This window comes from Aphelocoma coerulescens, chromosome 2, assembly GCF_041296385.1.
Source record: "Aphelocoma coerulescens isolate FSJ_1873_10779 chromosome 2, UR_Acoe_1.0, whole genome shotgun sequence".
Taxonomy (NCBI): Eukaryota; Metazoa; Chordata; class Aves; order Passeriformes; family Corvidae; genus Aphelocoma; species Aphelocoma coerulescens.
The window spans coordinates 12,635,295-12,653,187 of NC_091015.1; the positions used below are offsets into that span (position 1 = coordinate 12,635,295).

Here is a 17,893-nt window from a genome sequence, read left to right on the forward strand (position 1 = left end):
ATCATCATTTCAGCGGAATGCAGCTACCCCTTGGATGGAAGAAATCAGTTCAGGGCCAGTAGCACTACAGTACACAACCATTTCCAGCAGCCAAAATCTGCCCTTGGACACAAGTCAGTGGAAACATGCACATTCAGTGGTAGACTCTGGCCCCAGAGTAACAGAGTAACTAGAGTGCCTGAAACTGCCAAAGAGATTTAAACTGGCAGAATATATTTAACCCAATTTGGCATGTGGTCAGGATACTAGAAGCTAATAGCTCATTGCCTAAAAGAGGTGGTTCTTTGTTTAATACATTAAACATTAATACATTAGCAATGTTCATTATGTTGGCTTCATATCTCATCTGCTAGCTCCAAAATAAAAAGAACATCCAGTTTCCATAATGCTAATATGTAAGAACACTTGTTGTTTTGACTCATTGCAAATCATGACATAAATGAAACCACCAGATGCAGTTTCTCCTTGAGAGTTCCCTGCTTACTGGTGGGCCTTGAGACCCAGCATTCCTGTGGAAGTGTTGGTACAATACAGGTAAGATGGAAGAACAACCTTTCAGGAACAGAAAGGTGCCTCTGATTCTGCCAAGCTACTGGAGAAGCACATCCTTACAGAAGAAACTACCCAACATTCCAAGCCTGGACAACATATTGCTTAATGATAGAAAATGACTGGGAATTTCCATATTATCAAAATTGCGGCCTTGAAAATACCATATACACTATCAAAATCCTGTTAAATTGGATAAAATAGGGTTTTTTGCTTAATAATTTTATTATTATATAATAATCAAGCCATATATTAATTCTTATTTTCATTAATTTTCTTCTCCTTTCTGCAAAGCAGCCATTATAATCCTCATTTGTTTTAAGTCTCTACCATGCCAATGCATTCACAAGCGTATGTGCTTACATCTGTGCATAGTCCCACTGAGGTCAGAGAAAGATTATAAATATTAAATATAGAATTGGTTGACTAGTCTTCTGAGACTGTCTAGCATTTGGCTTCTGAAATATTTATAACTGGTCATAACTTCTAATAAGAAGGATATACTTTCTGAATTGAGCAAAATTTTCCTGGTGCATGAATATAGGTTTCTTCATTCTTCTTTGAAGCAGATTTTTAATTTTGTGAATGACAGCACTGCAGTCATCTTAGACTTATGTTTTCAATTTGAAGAACTATAGAGTCACTTCTAGGAAAGTTATTAAAAGTTATTATTATTATAGAAATCATACTTCTTGCCTGTAAGCAGTCTTTCTGCAGCAATCTGTGTCTTTAGTGGAAGATGGTCTCTAAAAATCTTCAATTTTAAAAGTGAGGAGCTTAGATTAAGATGCTAAAGGTGACTCTTAGAGGCAACTCATCTACTTGACTCTCGAGAGGGTGAAGGTGGCCCAGTAAAAAACCCTGACCCTTTCCAGAGTTCTGGGTGCAAGCTTTTCCACTTTTCTCTGTACTTAGGATCACTACCTCCTTAGTGCATCGCCTTTGTGGATCCCCTTTAGAGGTGTTTAATTCTTTCCACATACACAACACAGAATTGAAATGACTAGCTCATTTTGTGGAAACAGCACACCTATATATAACCTATAGGTTTCCCTGGTAACAGAAAGCAAAATTTAACACCTCCATTTTAAAACTGAAAGTCTTAGTTAATAATTTTAAGTTGTTTTATGTGAGAAAATATTAGACCAATTTGAATTGGTTTTTCTGAAATTTCCCTCAGACAAAACTTAAAATTTTGATGGCAAAGAAACTTTATTCCTGAATTTAAAACAGAAATCATCATCAATTATTCAAGAACAATAACCGTGTGATAGTAGTACTTGATACAGAAATAATATAACAACTGACACAAAACACACAGTTGGATAATTCTAAAGATGTGCATTCTTAACTTCATAGATCAATTCCTAGATCTACAACCACAAATGTTATAAAAAGTCTAAATTCCACTTCTACTTTTTAAGATACAGTATTTCAAAACAGAATCCATGTTAGAGGCCAATTCTAAATCTCACATTTTTCCTGACCTAGGACATATCTCGACCTCATTGTTCCTGCCCAAGACTTGGCCTTGATATATGCTATTTAGAAAGCAAAGAACATGAACTTGTTCAAACTCTGGGAATACTTCAGCCTACAGCTCAACAAAAAACCTTTATCTGAAACCAATGAACTTCTCAAAACCATTGAGAATTGACCACAGGGGCCAATTAGCTGTTGCAGTCTCACTGGTTCTGTGTCAATAATTTATAAATTTAGAGAGCAGGCAGGTTTTTACTGCTTGTTTAAAATTGAAGAGCTAGTTCTTACAAAGTCTGTGCCACTCAACTGAACTCTGTGGACCAGCACAGATATAAACCCACTGAAGATTTAACATAAATAGGTATATCATGTTTTCAAACATATATTTTCCTTCCAAAATCAAAATTTAATTCACCATTGAAAAAACATTAATTAGATATCCATATTTTTTAGAAAGTGAAATAGCTACCATTTCTTTTATCTTTCCAAACAGTTTGGAAAAATCACAGATCAGTTTTACATCAAAGGTAGACAACTAAAGGATCTGCTTTCTGCCTCACAGCAGCAACAGCCAACATCTTAAGGTATTTTTGGTCCCCTTCATATTGTACCTTGTAGTTTTTCTGACTATCTAAGAAATAAATTTATGTCTGATTCCATAGACTGCCTTTGTCTTGGCTAATGTTATTTAATTGAGAATATTTTATTGGCCATAGAATATGAATGTAGTAGGTGACTTTGTCCATAAAAGCAGAAGGCAAGTATCATAGGTACCAGAGCCTTTATGGTCCCACTGAATTCACTTATTTCTACCCTCTGCTGAACAAAATGCTAATCCATTTATTTGCCAAAATTAGGCAAATTAAAGTACATTCTGGGGTGCAAAATCTGCCATTACCTAGCTTGGTTTTGGCAGAGATCACTAAGGGTATCTAAACCAAAGATTTTTAGATTCTGCTGCACAGAAAATTTGCTTCTTGGCTCCAGAGCTGACTGGGCACTTACTGCTGCTCTTTCCAGCTGCTGCTAAAATCTCTAAACTCACTTTTTTGCCAGGGTATGTGTAAAAGCCCATCAGTCTTCCATGCTGATCTCTTGAAAACCAATTAAAGTGTATTCATGCATTCCAGACATTGATTTTACATATGGACAATAATTTTTTACCACCATTCAGGTTGCTCCACAGTGACAAATTTGACAGAGGTCCACCCTTACATCCACAGATTAACAAAAAATAAAAAATTAGAAAAAAAATCCAGAAGCCTCATGTAAGAATTAAGGTAAATAAGTTCCCAGACTATCATTTATTAATATTACATATCTGTGTATCTGTATGTCTTAAAAAGACACTGCAGGAAGAAGTTTTCAGGAGGTCCAGGGAAGAGTGTGCCCATGGACAAGCAGTTGATGGGGTCCAGAGCAGTATAATTGTGTTCTGAGAGCGTTTCCATTCCATATCAGCCAAGAAATCTTGGGTTTCTTTACATATGTGGTCTGATAAAAACTGATTTAGTTTGAACAGTAATCCTCTTCTGAAGCTATCATATCTGAATATCTCTGGTGAACTCTCTCTGGTTATTATGCACAAGTCTAGGATAAGACCTGACTAAACTCATTTTCATAAGGTGTAAAAATAATGTATTTTGTTCAGTGCACCACCTAAATCCTAGCACTGCTGACTCCACAAAGATTCAATTCATATTTCACAGTTAAAAGATAAATTTGCTTTAAAAATGTAGGTGGTTTTGTTTTTTTAAGAGAGCTTGATGGCTTTAAGGCTATGCCTTTTTCCATCAAAATCAAAAGTTGACTTGGAAACATATAAGAGACTGTAAATTCAATTTAGTGAATACCATTTTATGATCCATCCTGATGCATGTAATTGCCATAGGTAGAAAATACATCTGTGGTGAAGAACTGGAAAATTGGAACATTATGGAGTTTCCACCAGCCTCCCTTGTTAGTGAATCTAAACTAATCTTTAGTGAATTCCTGAGAAAGCATAAAGAGGTTTCTTCTCCTAAAAAAAAGTGCTGTGCAAGTGAAAATGGAGCCAGAACAGACACTACCACTTTGCTTTAAGGATTTAGATATGTTATTTAATTTGATTTCTGCAGAGACAAACCTAAACAGTGATGGCAGCTGATTCTCTCTGGAGTATCTGGTAATCTATATTAAGAAAACTTAATACAGAAAGTAAAACAAAAGTCTCTGGATGAAAAGTTGTTCCATACTGGTGGTCAAACTGAGTTATCTGGAGAGATTCACAACACATAACACTTGAGTTAAACTATGGCTAAGGTTACCCTCCTGTAAAAGCAGAATAGTGTATCCATACGTGATATGATTTTAAATTAACCAGCCAAAAAACTGCAGCCAGTCAGCTTTGGCAGGGCAAAGCTCAGTGAGGTCTAATCGACCTAGGTGTTTATCCAGATTTTTTGGACAGATTTTTCAGGCTTGCTTAATGCCATGCTACTAACTATTTTTAACCCTTCTTTGATCAAGCTATGCCACTGAGTATCCTAGGTGATTTTTAATATTATATATCATGAGCAAGGACTTCAGAAGGACAGAAATGAGATCGAGGCCTCACACCACAGAAGATGGAAAGGAGGACAGAGAAAGAAGGTCTCCCCTTTTCATCGTGTCACCTCAGCTCCTCTCCTGCAGCACAGTGGGACACTGTGGTGGCACCCGAATGACCAGCCCCATGCAGGCAGGATGATCCTCTCTGGTATGAAACCACCAGAACCTAGACAGGGTCACACATCACAGAAGCACTGTGACCCTCATGGTCTACTAGTTCTACCATATACGAAGGATAACTGGAGGCTTTAAAGACAGCAGTCAGCAAAACAAATTATACCTAATTAGAGTGCCAGGGGCTGCAAGTTTCTAACCCTCATTCCCCATGAAAATCTCTCATGGATTCACAGGGCTTTGTTGTGATTGTATGTCTGTACCACAAAATTGTTGGAGAGATAACTGTTTCAACATACTCGTTCAAAGACATGAGACCTATAATTTTACACCAAATTGGCTCTAATTGCCAGCAAATGCACTGCCTGTGCTGAGGCATTCTCTAAGGCCTTGTCTTCATTGCACAGAAACTCAGACCCTCCCACTGTCCACAAAGTAAAGCCCTCTGACCTAGGGCTTTAAATATGGACTAATTTATCTGACTAGATTACCTGCTGAGAAAACCATTGAACACTAATGATCTGTCCTTTCCTCTTCCCAACACTGAAAAGCAGGCTGGGGAGCATGGGGCCAGATTCCAAGCAGAATGGGTAGAATGAAAGAAGTGGAGGGAGGTGTCCACAAAGCCACAGGGAGAAATTAAGATAATGGAGAGAGGCACCAGAATACAAGCTGCTGGTAGAAGTTGCTGAGAGGAAACTGTTCTGAGGCACCAAAAAGATATATTTGCAGCTTTTAAATTACTTTTCCAACAGCAGGATGGGAAGAACACTCCACTGGTCAGACCATTAGAAAATCTGGATTGAAGTAGCTGTTCTGTCACAGATTCTCCTGAGGCAGACGGTTGGCTTCCTTTATGCCTCAGAGACACGAAATGTAGCTACACTGCCTTTTTTCACCCATCTGCAAAATTGGGAAGGACAGTTTTTCACTACTTCACAGAAAGCACTAAAGACTTTAAATTGCTCTAACTTCATGGTAATAGGAGCTGTAGAACCACCTAAGCCAACATGGTTTTTCCTTACTAGTAAATATAATTTATTTTAAGAAAGCTGCTTTTTCCTTTCCTATTCATGAATTTCCAAAGAGAAGAGACCTCAGTGCTCATTAATACCTACAGAGTATAAGTTTTATTTGTCAACAATTTGTTCTAAAGTGAAACTGGAATAGTATGAAATTATTTATTAATATAAGGAAAGTACAGAAACTTCTTTTAAATATGGAGTTGGACACCCAAACTTCAGATTCTGGAAGTAAGAAGTTGCTGATGACAGAACATGCTGCTCTTCATGGCAGCTTCCCAATGCTGCCTTCTCAATGTCAGCTACTGAGGATCACTATCTTCAAGGTTTTCTAGAATTATCATGAATTCTCAAAGAGAAATAAGAATGATTTGACAATGGCATTATTTATGTTCCTAGTTGTGTGGGTTTTCGACCCTTACATGTCCTCCCCAGATGGGTGAGAAATTTATTTCCAGGAATAAGAGACAAACAGGACTTTTGGATCTTCTCAGTCTTCAGATTGTTTATTATATCTTATCAGTAATTTACATGCCACCAACATAGCATGAAGCAGAGCAAGTACCAAAAGACAAAATGCAGGAAACTCAAGGCCCTTTTAAAGGTAAATTACCCAATTGTCATTAGGAATGTATATTATTATTACTTTTCTACCAATGCCTAATGAACTATCCATTCACGCAGCCTGTGCTGCGGCATTTCCTAACCAATCATGTGCTACCAACACTGCAGGAAATGGAATAGGTGAAGAAGAAGGAAGAGACCTGAAAAACCACAGGGATCCTCCATCTTGCGTTCATCTACTTACCATATTAATAAACCTAAAACTCTAAATTTTTCACCCTGTGGCAAACTATATATATATTGTACTATCATCTAACTCACACCCTTGTAGATTCTAATTCATCCCAAAGCCTTGGCAGCTTTCTCCATGGACGAAGGTTAAAAACAGTGTTTTCCTGGGGGGATGGGTCCCTCAAGACAGGCAGAGAAACATTCCCTGCACTTTGGGTTCCAACACTAATATTCTTGTGTGAGCATAAAGACCTCAGTTCCAATGAACAGATGAGAGAATGAGCAAAGGATCTAATGAATAATGTTATGTTTTCTTTGGGACAGTCTGGAGTGTCAGAGAAATATGGGCCACAAAGCAGTGGTGGGACTGGAAATATGAAACAATTAAGCACACTGGGGGTTTTGGTTGGGTTGTTTTAATCTGAAAAAATGATCATGTGCCATCCAGGTCACATAAATCCTGATTTCATGTTTCATTTTCTTAGTTGTTTGATGACTCAATACAAGTCTGCAAAGAGTACTAGGCTAGTTATTATACTTGAACTGTTGTGAAGCAGCAGAGAGAAATGTAGATAAAATAATGGAAGAGGGATTTAATTCTCTGGAAAACCATCTAGACATGTGACTCTGCTTATTTATCAAGAGATAATAAAACATTACTTTCTTGAATGGAATGAAAAATAAAGTCTAATTGAATAATATGTTAAAGGGTCTCTTAAATGGGGGATCCATACTAGGGCTCGCTGATCATGCAGAACAGAGAGAACAGAATTTCCTGTTTTGGTTTTGCTTGCAGCTCCTGGTATCAGCCAATTTCCAATAGTCAGTGGCTGTGTGTCACTTGACTTGGAGGAGACTTGGATCAGGCCCTAGGCATCTAATGGAGTACATCGACAGTCAATTTTGCTCTTGTGCTATTGGAAAACAGATTATGCCCTTTAACTTTAATAACTCTGAAGTAGTTTGACAGCCTCCGATGAAAGAGAAATATATCAATGTGGAGACAGAAGTGTGAAGTGAAAACTTAGTCAGGATTTCTGCTTTCTTTGTGCTACTGATTGTTTCTATCAGGCAGTTAGTGACCCATTATGTCATTTTAAACCACTATTTATCTTTGCATGACTATGAAAATTACAATCCTTAAGGTAACTTATTTATAACAAAACACTAATGTTTCTTTCTTCTAGATGGCCTTATTCTCAAATTACCATTTCTATATTGTAAATGCCTAAAAGAAAAAGTGGAATAAATAAAAAAAACTCTTTCAGTTTTCACTTGTTTTTCACCCCCTTAACTAAAATGAGACAAGGAAACAGCAGAAATCTGATTAAGTTTATTTCACTTTTGAAAAAACCCTCAACTGATTTCCAATCAAAATTGAACTATTATATAGCTAAAAGGGCAGGAGTCTTAGCATGGCCAGTTGTAGAAGAAATAACCTTCCTGATTATGCATTTCTCATTCTGCACATCTTGACATTAGGCAAAACACATCTTCCCAGAAATCCAGAGGCTGGAGACCAGATTAGTTACTGAGGCAGCTGATGCATCATGCCCTGGAAGGAAGCTCTGTGCTCCCTGGGAGTACATTTCTTCAGTCAAGTATAGGTGAGTTTTGTCAGTTTTAGCTTCAGGGTCATCCTAAAAGTATTGCAAGTGTTAGCTGGGAACACAAGGTTCTTCTCCTCGAGATACAAAAAAAAGCAAACTCTTGTGTGCATTCCTAGCTGAGGTGGTGGGACCCTGCCCTTCCTCCCAGAATTACTGAAATGAGATGTTATGACCATACCCCACCCATTTTTCTTTCACTTGTATTCCTTTACTTTCAGCTTCACAGAGAGGCCAGAAATACAGAATCAGAGTTTTTACACCTAGCTTCAGACTAGGATCTGCCTGTGCTACAGCACAAAACTAAACTTCAGACCCTGGGATCCAGCCCAGCCTGGACAGGCTGGATCAGTGGGGCAAGGCCAGTTGTATGAGGTTAAAAAAGGTGAAGTGATGGGTCCTACACTTGGGTCACAACAACCCCAGCCAGGGGGAAGAGTGGCTGGAAAACTGCCCAGCAGAGAAGGTCCAGGTTGTGCTGGTATGCTGGTTGACAGCCAGCTAAACATGAGCCAGTGTGTGCCCAGGTGGCCAAGAAGGCCAGTGGCATCTTGGCTTGTACCAGCAGGAGGTGGCTTGTGGCCACGAGGACCAGGGCAGTGACTGCCCCCATGTGCTCAGCACTGGCAAGGCAACACCCTGAGACCTGTGTCCAGTTTTGGGTTTTTCACTGCAAGAAAGACACTGAGGTCCTGGAGCATGTCCAGAGAAGGGCAATGAAGTTGGTGAAGGGTCTCAAATGTAAATCCTGTGAGGAGCGGCCAAGGGAGCTGAAGTTGTTTAGCCTGGAGGAAAGGAGGCTGATAAGAGACATTGTCAGCTTGTCCTCAGGTTGTTTCAGGGGAAGTTCAGGTTGGATACGAGGAAAAAATATTTTACTGAAAGGGTGGCTAAGTATTGGAAAAGGCTTCCCAGGGAAGTGGGGGAGTGTCACAATCCGCTAATACAAGCGGGGCTCGTGATGGTTCATTTATAGATCTCAGAGTGCAAAAGGACACAAGGGATTTCAGTTTTAATCAGAACAGTGCACCTTTATTAAGTGCCCACAACATGATAATGCGATAGAGGAGAGAGAGAGAGAGAGAGATTAAGAAAAACAAAGTAAAAGAGTAGAGAGGAAGAAAATGGGGATAATAGCTACCAACGGATGAGACGAAGTCCTCATGGCCTTCTGCCGATAGATTAGTCTTCTTTCTGTGGGGAGATCTCATCTCAGTTATTTCAGAAAGTCCCTTTATAGTCTTTTCCAGAAGCGAGGGGCAACTGGCCAAGACCATATCTATATTTCATAATAACATTGCAAAACTAGAAGCTGGCACTGACTATCACAGGCACATACAAGCATGCTTTCCATAGGCAGCACTGCCTGCCTTGGTTTGCAGCCTAGCAGTGTTAGCTGACATGAGTTTAGCAGTGCTCTCGCTTCTGCTTTCTAGCTGTATCCCCACATGTCCCCCTTTTCCCCAAGAGGTGGGGAGATCTACAGCCAGTATTATGAGGCCTGTTGCTTTGGGAAACAGGTACAGGACAGGTGTACAGGACGGGTCGTTCCTTTCCACATCAGCGCAGTCCTTCCCACCTGGGCAGCCAGAACGGCGCAGTCCATTGTGACCTGCACAAATTTCCTCAGGAATGCGCACCAGTTCCCAGCAGGCATTCCTGCAGGCAACACTAGGCAGACACCAGGACTCCTGTGTTCAGTCTCTGTCCTTGGCAATGATCGTGAGGCAGATGAGGGATCTTTGGACCGTCTCTTACATGGAGTCACTATCTCCAGAAGTCAAAACAAGTCAAAATGGTCAAACAACAAGCAAATGTGGCACTTCTTGATACGGTTTTGTTAACATGGTTATATTCGATCAAAGTTTGGACTTGATGATCTTAGAGGTCTATGAGGTGTATTGGAATTTGTCTAAGCATGGAATTATAAAATATATTTCCACCTGATCTTAAGCCATATAGAGTCATATGCTCTGAGTAATTTTATTAACATAGAAGTTAAATAAACAGTTACTCAAAAATATGCCAGGTTATTTTTAGGTTTACCATGCTACAAATTTTGGTTTTAATGACCTGTGGATTACTATTGATCACGTAGATATTGACCTTTAAAGGCTGCATTTATATAAAGTAAATTCTAAGGGTTATTTTTTACAACAAGCCCAAGGAACTTGAAAAAAAAAAAAAATCCTTATCATGAACATTTTCCTTTTCCATTTCCCCCTGCTTCATTCACTGGACTGCAGAGGAGATTACCCCCTTAACAGAAAGAAAAAGCATATGTCAACTTGCCTCACCTACAGAGCCTTCAGGCAAATGCATAACTTTTTTGGGACTGTCATGGATTGAATAAATCAGAGATAAGTGGGTTAAAATGTCAGCACCCACTGGGACCAAAATAAACCTACCATATTTTTTCATCCAAGTTAAATCCTACCTGCAATACCACCAGCACGTCATTCATTCATTTAGGAAGACAACTCAAAATTCTTAATGATGAACTTAAATTTTTTTTATCTGAAAAAAAAAAAAAAGAAGGAAATAATAAAAAAAAAGATGAAAACCAAAAAAATGGTTGGGTTTTTTTTCCCCTCTCATTGTAATAAGCCTGTGAAAGTCATCTTGTGCAAAAGGTCAGATAAGAGTGATGTTAAAGATGGTGCTAAAAGGCTTTCAAACTTTGTTTATTAATAGACATAACCTCTTCACCTCTGCTACATCTGTCACTGCTAGGTTAAATACCATTAATCTTATTGGTCACCTGACTTCTTGTTATGAGTATGGGGAAATGCCACAAAAAAACACTGAACAGTCACAAATCCATTACAAAAAATGCAAGAGAAGAATTGCCTGAGCCCTTCTAATAAAACATAACCTAACATGGAGTAACTAAAGACACTGAGGGTAGCCCCTGGCTTTAAAAGCATTCACTAGGCCATTGATCATTGAAGACAACATGCAGTGACCTCACACAAACACAATGTAAACTCCCAAACTCATTGATGGCATTCCTAGCACTCTGTCTGAATTTATATTGCCTTTCTGTAAACTGTTTGACATAAGCAGTGAAAGATGGAAACAGAAAAGGGCCTCCTCAACATGATGAGCATACCACCAAATGCAGCTGGATGCAAGTGAATTAACTTGTAGCTTACTTTGATGTTCAAAGAAGTCTCAGGCCAAGATGTGTGTTAATGGAATTTTCTTAAGATTCTTGAAAGTATATTTTTCCTTCTGGATAGTCCAAAAATATGCTGGAGCATAAAGACTACCTGAGTCTATTTTGAGAGGATGAAGAAAAGAAACGGAAAAAAATATACCGTGTTATTATCCATTTTTCAGGAAGAATGCTATGGCTATGTAAGTCAAATCATGCACTCAGAAAGGCATGTGGGTGTACGTCTGTAGGTGTATATATGTGTCCCTCCTTTTTCTCCCCTTCCTTCCTTCCTTCCTTCCTTCCTTCCTTCCTTCCTTCCTTCCTTCCTTCCTTCCTTCCGAATTCCTTCCTTCCGAATTCCTTCCGAATTCCTTCCTTCCTTCCGAATTCCTTCCTTCCTTCCTTCCGAATTCCTTCCTTCCTTCCGAATTCCTTCCTTCCTTCCTTCCGAATTCCTTCCTTCCTTCCGAATTCCTTCCCTCCTTCCCCCCTTCCCCCCTTCCTCCCTTCCCCCCTTCCTCCCTTCCTCCCTTCCCCCCTTCCTCCCTCCCTTCCCCCCTTCCTCCCTCCCTCCCTCCCTCCCTCCCTTCCTTCCTTCCTTCCTTCCTTCCTTCCTTCCTTCCTTCCTTCCTTCCTTCCTTCCTTCCTTCCTTCCTTCCTTCCTTCCTTCCTTCCTTCCTTCCTTCCTTCCTTCTCCCTTGAGCACCAATAATGTACAAGTGCAGGACACTCAGTATTTTTCCATTTACTTTCACGAAGTGTGTAGCAAACACTAAATAAATGCATCTGCTTTATACTCTAAAATTATATAAATTAATTGTAAGGCAAATGTCAAAATGTGAATTCACAGAACCAGAGCAGGAAGCTGAAGAAAGCAGCAGAACATCAGTTAACATATTAACAGTTTAAACAAGTGTGGGGGTTTTTTTAAAAAACTTTTAATATGTTTGATATTTAAAATAGCAAAGCTTGGATTACTGTAGATGGAAAGCTACAGTTTGGGGTTTTTTTAAGAAGATGCTTCAAATTTCATAGAGAATTTATTATTGATATTTTAGACATTGTGCTCCTGCAATGAGTAAGTTGACAGGAAGTAGACGTTATTGGAAAGTTCTCCCTTCTGTTTTTAAGCCATCCATAATAGCAATAGATAAATTCTTTCCCTGTACTCAAAAGGAGGAATAAATCAAATAACTACAAGAAAGACAGAGAGGGACATTTACAAGGGCATACAGTGACATGACAAGGGGAAGTGGTTTCAAACTGAGAGTAGGCATAGATTAGATAGTAGAAAAAAATTCTTTACTGTGAGCGGGGTGAGGCACTGGCACAGGTTGCCCAGAGAAGTTATGGCTACCCCATCCCTGGAAGTCTTCAAGGCCAATCAGGATGGGACTTGGAGCAACCTGGTGAAGGGGGGTTCTGTCCGTGGCAGGGGAGTTGGAAACAGATGATCTATAAGGTACCTTCCAACCAGGCCATTCTATGATACTCTGATTCTAAGATATGATTCTATGAATGAAGTTGTATCTTAATGTGGTTTTCATCCTGCTTCTAAAATGGCATTGTACCTTTCTTGGGAGCTGATTACAAAGCTGCATTACAGCTCATTGCTAATCAACTGTGAGACCCTACTAATTGATTACTGCTAGCGTAGAAGGCTGTCATTGTGCACACTACAAGGCCATCTCAAGACTTTGCATAATTCCAACTGAAGGTTCCTCTGGTGGTTCAACAGCTCTTGTTGGTTTTCATGTGAGGATTTTCCATCTAGTGGGATGCAGGCTTATATAAACAAGTAATTTTGGGGTTTTTTCCAGCAGAAGTCTAATATGATTCAAGTAGCTCAACTAATCATTTTGACCCATTAGCTTAGGTTTAGTAACATAAAAGTTGCAATGAGAATCTGGGCAGGTAAAACCCCTCTGGTTTAAATTTCAGTCCATTGTCTCCTGCTGGTGCTGCACCCACCTACTGCTTCCAGAACCTCTTCTCTTCTAGGAGGGCAAAGGTTTCCATCCTTTTCCAAATATCAACCTTTTGTAAATCTATCTGGTCTATTTTAACTACATTTTCAAAGCCTGTATCTCCCATTCTCCACTCCTCCTAGAAACTCTAGTCATTACATATTCTTAGTTAGCTATGAAGTGCAAATGGCTAGAACTTCTCATCGGGCTAGCTCAGCTCCTTTAGCCCTTTCCTTCCTTTGACTTCTATAAACCTATGAGTGCATTTTCACCCACTTGAGGAAGAAACAAAAGAGAGAGACTGAAACAAAAGAAGCAAAAATTCATTATAATTGCATTTTCTTCCATTCATTGCCGCCTACCGTATGAGTAGGTCCTGTCTGCAACTGTCATATAAAGAGCTTTTGGAAACATAATGGAAATTATTTCAAAATTGCTTTGGGATAGAACACTTTCTCTGAAAGGGTTGTCAAGAGTCAGGTTTCAAGTATAACAGGATTCTGAGCCATGGGATTGACAGTGATTAATTGCATCACCAAAACTGGTTGGCCCTCTCAGAGATGCGACTAGGCACTCTGACAGCAAGTCTTCCTGGGAGGTATTTAAATCTAGACTCTGATGTATCATCTGAAGGCATCAGCTACTGTCTCTGTAGTGAATCACAGCTTGTATGCACTCCTGTAGCTCTGCTGGAGTAACACACCTTCCCCTGGCTGCCTTGTGTCAGCCCAACTCCTGGTGCTGTTCCCACTCCTAGAGAAATCACTAACATCTTCTATGGTCCTTTGCCCTCAGTTCTTGCCTTGCTGGACTGCTCGGCTTGATGCACAGACTGACAGAATGGCTGAGGTTGTAAGGGACATCTGGATGCCATCTGTTCAACCTCTCTGCTCAGGCAGGGACACAGAGTCAGTTGTCCAGGACCATGTTGAGACAGCTTTTTAAAATCTCCACGGATGGAGACTCCACAACCTCCTCTCTTGGCAACCTGTACCAGTGCTCAGTCACCCTCATAGTGAAAAAGTATTTCCTGATGTTCAGAGATCACCTTCCATGTGTCTGTTTGTGCCCATTCCCCTTTGTCCAGCCACTAGACACCTAACAGCACAGCCCGGCTCCATTCTATTTGCACGTTCCCTTCAGCTATTTCCTTATGCTAGTAAGATCTCCCCTCTTTTCCCACTCTTCTTTCTTCAGAGCAGAAATGCCACATTCTCCAACCATCCTGGTAGCCTTTTCAGTTCTCCAGCATTCCCACGCCGCTCCAGTACTGAGGACAGACCCGGACACCAGCACTGCTCCAGAAGCGGCCTCACCAGCTCGCAGCAGAAGGGGAGGGGAGCTCCCTTTACCTGTGGGACAACTCCTCATGGAGTGAAGCCACGGTCACCCCCTGCTCTCATCCTGGCAGGGGCACCTTTGCGGGCTCTTGTGCAACCCGGGATTCCCACCAGCACCCCCATTCCGCCGATCCGGGCGGACCCTGTCTATCGGTGCTGCGCCTCCCCTGCCGCGGGACTCCGCCCGTCTCTGTGTTGAACTTCCCGGAGGGACGGTGTCAAAAACAGATCTGCGTTGGCCGGGAATCGAACCCGGGTCAACTGCTTGGAAGGCAGCTATGCTCACCACTATACCACCAACGCCCTGATGATGAGACTCCTCTGCGTGTCTTCCTGTTTCTCTTACTGCTTCCCTCTGTTCCCAGTCTCTCCACTGGATTTACTACCTGTCCTCAAGCCTGGCGAAGAGCTACTGAGGGAAGCATGCAAGTTTTCTCCACAGCTGCCAAAGCTACTAGAAAATCAGAAGCTTGTTTGCTTGTTCGTTTTTAAATACTGAAAAAACCCTAAGGTATTTTACAGTGAAATATTGCCAACATCCGCACTGGTATAAAAGAAATTCCAAATAAGGATTAAAAACTTCATAAAGGGGACTGTGGATAATAGCACAATTGGAAAAAAAGGCTGGCTGGCAGCACACACCTCATGAAACAAGCATCTTCATTTTTAATAAAAGAAATAGTCTTTCCAGCATTAATGTTGAAGGTGAGATTTTTATCTAATGTCTGAAAAATTAGGTGGAAAAAATGATAAAAAACAACCTATGTTGTCCTTTCCATCAACTACTGCTTTTGTCTTGTCAGTATCACCCAAAGAAACTAAGATTACATGGAAAACAAACTAAATAGATTGGCAAAGGGCGGAAATTTGAAAGAGGATTATCTGAAACACAACACTGAAATGCTGAATCTCAGACTTAAGTATATTTTTATGACATAATGTGTGATGAAAAGTTTTTTGCTACAGTGGATAGAGCCAACAAACTACTTTAGAGAAACAAAAACTCAAACTCACAAGCTGTGAGGATATCCTATGAATAAACCAGGGCATTCTAGGGCATCTGTGATTTCACTTCTGAGAATGTCCTGTTTACAAACAGATCTGGTTCCTGACATGTGGGAATAGTAGCAAGTTTATGATTTAAAGAAGTCAGTGCCAGCTCATAGGTCATAAGAGACCTTCATGCCCCTTTCAGTCTCAAACCCTCTGTCTTCAGCTTGCTGCAGTGGTAGTCAGAAAAGTTGTAAGACCTAATATTGGTCAGACATCCATCAATCTCCTGATTCCGGACCCTTTCTGTCACTTGGCATCTCAGGAATGAACAGGTCCAAAGCAGCTCCCCCAGGCCTGTGCATACTCTGACCATTTTACAATGTTGGTATTGGTGAAATTTTGTGCAAACTTAAATGAAATTCTCTGGTGCACAGTACACTGTAGGAAGGATATAGAGTCTTCTCTCTCATTTTCTTTTCATATTTTACTTTAAAAACCTGCAAAATCAACCAAGAGCCTATTTGGAATGCTCTGCAAACAGCTCATGAGGACATATTGTTAAGGGAATTCACAACTAAAATTTAACAAAACAAACTAAGAGGGTTCTGCTGAATGATGCAGACTTTTTTGACTGCATGTGAGATGCAGTGCACATGTACTGCTTTGCAAACTCACATTTCGGTTATGTGGTGCATGAGCAGCACACCATTGCTTTTGGGATCCACGTTTTCTGTTCATTTGTTGTGGAACCTTTTCACACAGGGCCTTGACCTTGAGCCAGTAGGCTAATAATTTAAGAAGACGTTACAATGGGAGACACACCAGACTCATTGATCATAATCACTTCTGAAAAATACATACCTTATTGTAATGATTTTCACACTTTTCTACTAATCTGTAGACACCATAAATATTTTCTAGTAAAGGCATGGATAGTAAATTTAAGCCTAATGAGAGTTGTTTCTAACTTTACTGAAGAGTATGGTTTAACAATCATCAAAAACAGCTATTGTTTACATACTCCCTTGCAGAAAAATTCCATGGAACCTGACATTCTGTGAACCAACATTTGAAAGTAATTATCTTACTGTTTAGAAAATTTGAATAACTTTAGTAAAGAAGTCAGCCTGGAGGAAGTGTGGATGTTTTTCTTATAAGAATGATATTTCTCCTCTTTCAGGTTCTAGTCTTAACTACACAATCTTTGTGAACTCACCATCCTGTATTTTAAGGCAATACAGAATGAAGGAGGTGATTTTAAAACAGTGTGATAGAACTGAAAAGAGAGGTGGGCCCCTGTTGAATTGAGAAAAAGCACTGGATGAGGATTGCCAGCTCTGAGAAAGCTGGAAACTGAAGTGTATGGGCAGGACTTGACAGAGAAGTGGGACAGGCTAAGGTGATCTCTGAAAGGCAGCCACCTGCATCTCAGCTCGGAAAGCTGCTTAAACACACATGAGATTCCTAAAGTAGTTAAGCACCAAAACTTGCAGATAAACTCAGAGGGCCACATTCCCAAAGTCAAAGTGTCTTATCCTTCTTAAGGAATTCTGGAAACCCTTCTGGACATCTGAAGGAACCTGGAAATCTGTTGAAATCTGACACCAGTGTTCCAGTCTAAAATGCAAAGCCTCCTAGTATTCAATAACTCTTGTGTGTTCAGGCAATAGACACACACTGCCAAATTCGAGGCTCTGCATGAAATTTGTCCTGATTTTGTTTTTGCCTCCCTCTCTCTCACACACACATGCACACATATTCCTGTAGCACTTGATGAACAAGCAGATCAAATTAACTCTTATTATGTTTTACCAGAACACGAAGAATAAGCAATGGTAGCATTTCCTAATCTGGTTTTAATTCACTAGGCAACAAATCTGTTGACTATGAGTCTACTGCATACAGCTTATAGCTGAGAGGAAGTATTTTACCGTGGCATAATTAAAAGAGTTCCTACTGCACATGTAATGACACACTCTCTGCTTTTTTATTAAAGGTTTTCTTTGTTGGGGCTTATACCAAATAAGTTGCACATGTGATTGATTTTGCTTCAATATCATCTTCAGCTACTTAGTGCATCACCACACTAACCTCTCAATTAACCCTTGCTTCAAAGTCTGCTCCATGCAGGTGCAATATCATGGCTTTCCTGGCAGGGGACATGCCTGGCTCTCTGCTGGTGACCTCTGTCATTGCTGAGGACCTGGGCATGCTACATATGCTTTTTGGTTTACAGCTCAAAGCCTTGGCTAATTGCATAATTGATGTGCTGCAG

At 40.2% G+C, this 17,893-nt stretch overlaps 1 non-coding gene across 1 annotated transcript; it reads right to left on the bottom strand.

Annotated features, from left to right (window-relative positions):
• Positions 1–14,856: 14,856 nt before the first annotated feature.
• On the bottom strand, positions 14,857–14,928 carry TRNAG-UCC (transfer RNA glycine (anticodon UCC)). Its single transcript has one exon. It is a non-coding gene; the product is annotated as a tRNA-Gly (tRNA).
• Between the last annotated feature and the right edge of the window lie 2,965 nt (positions 14,929–17,893).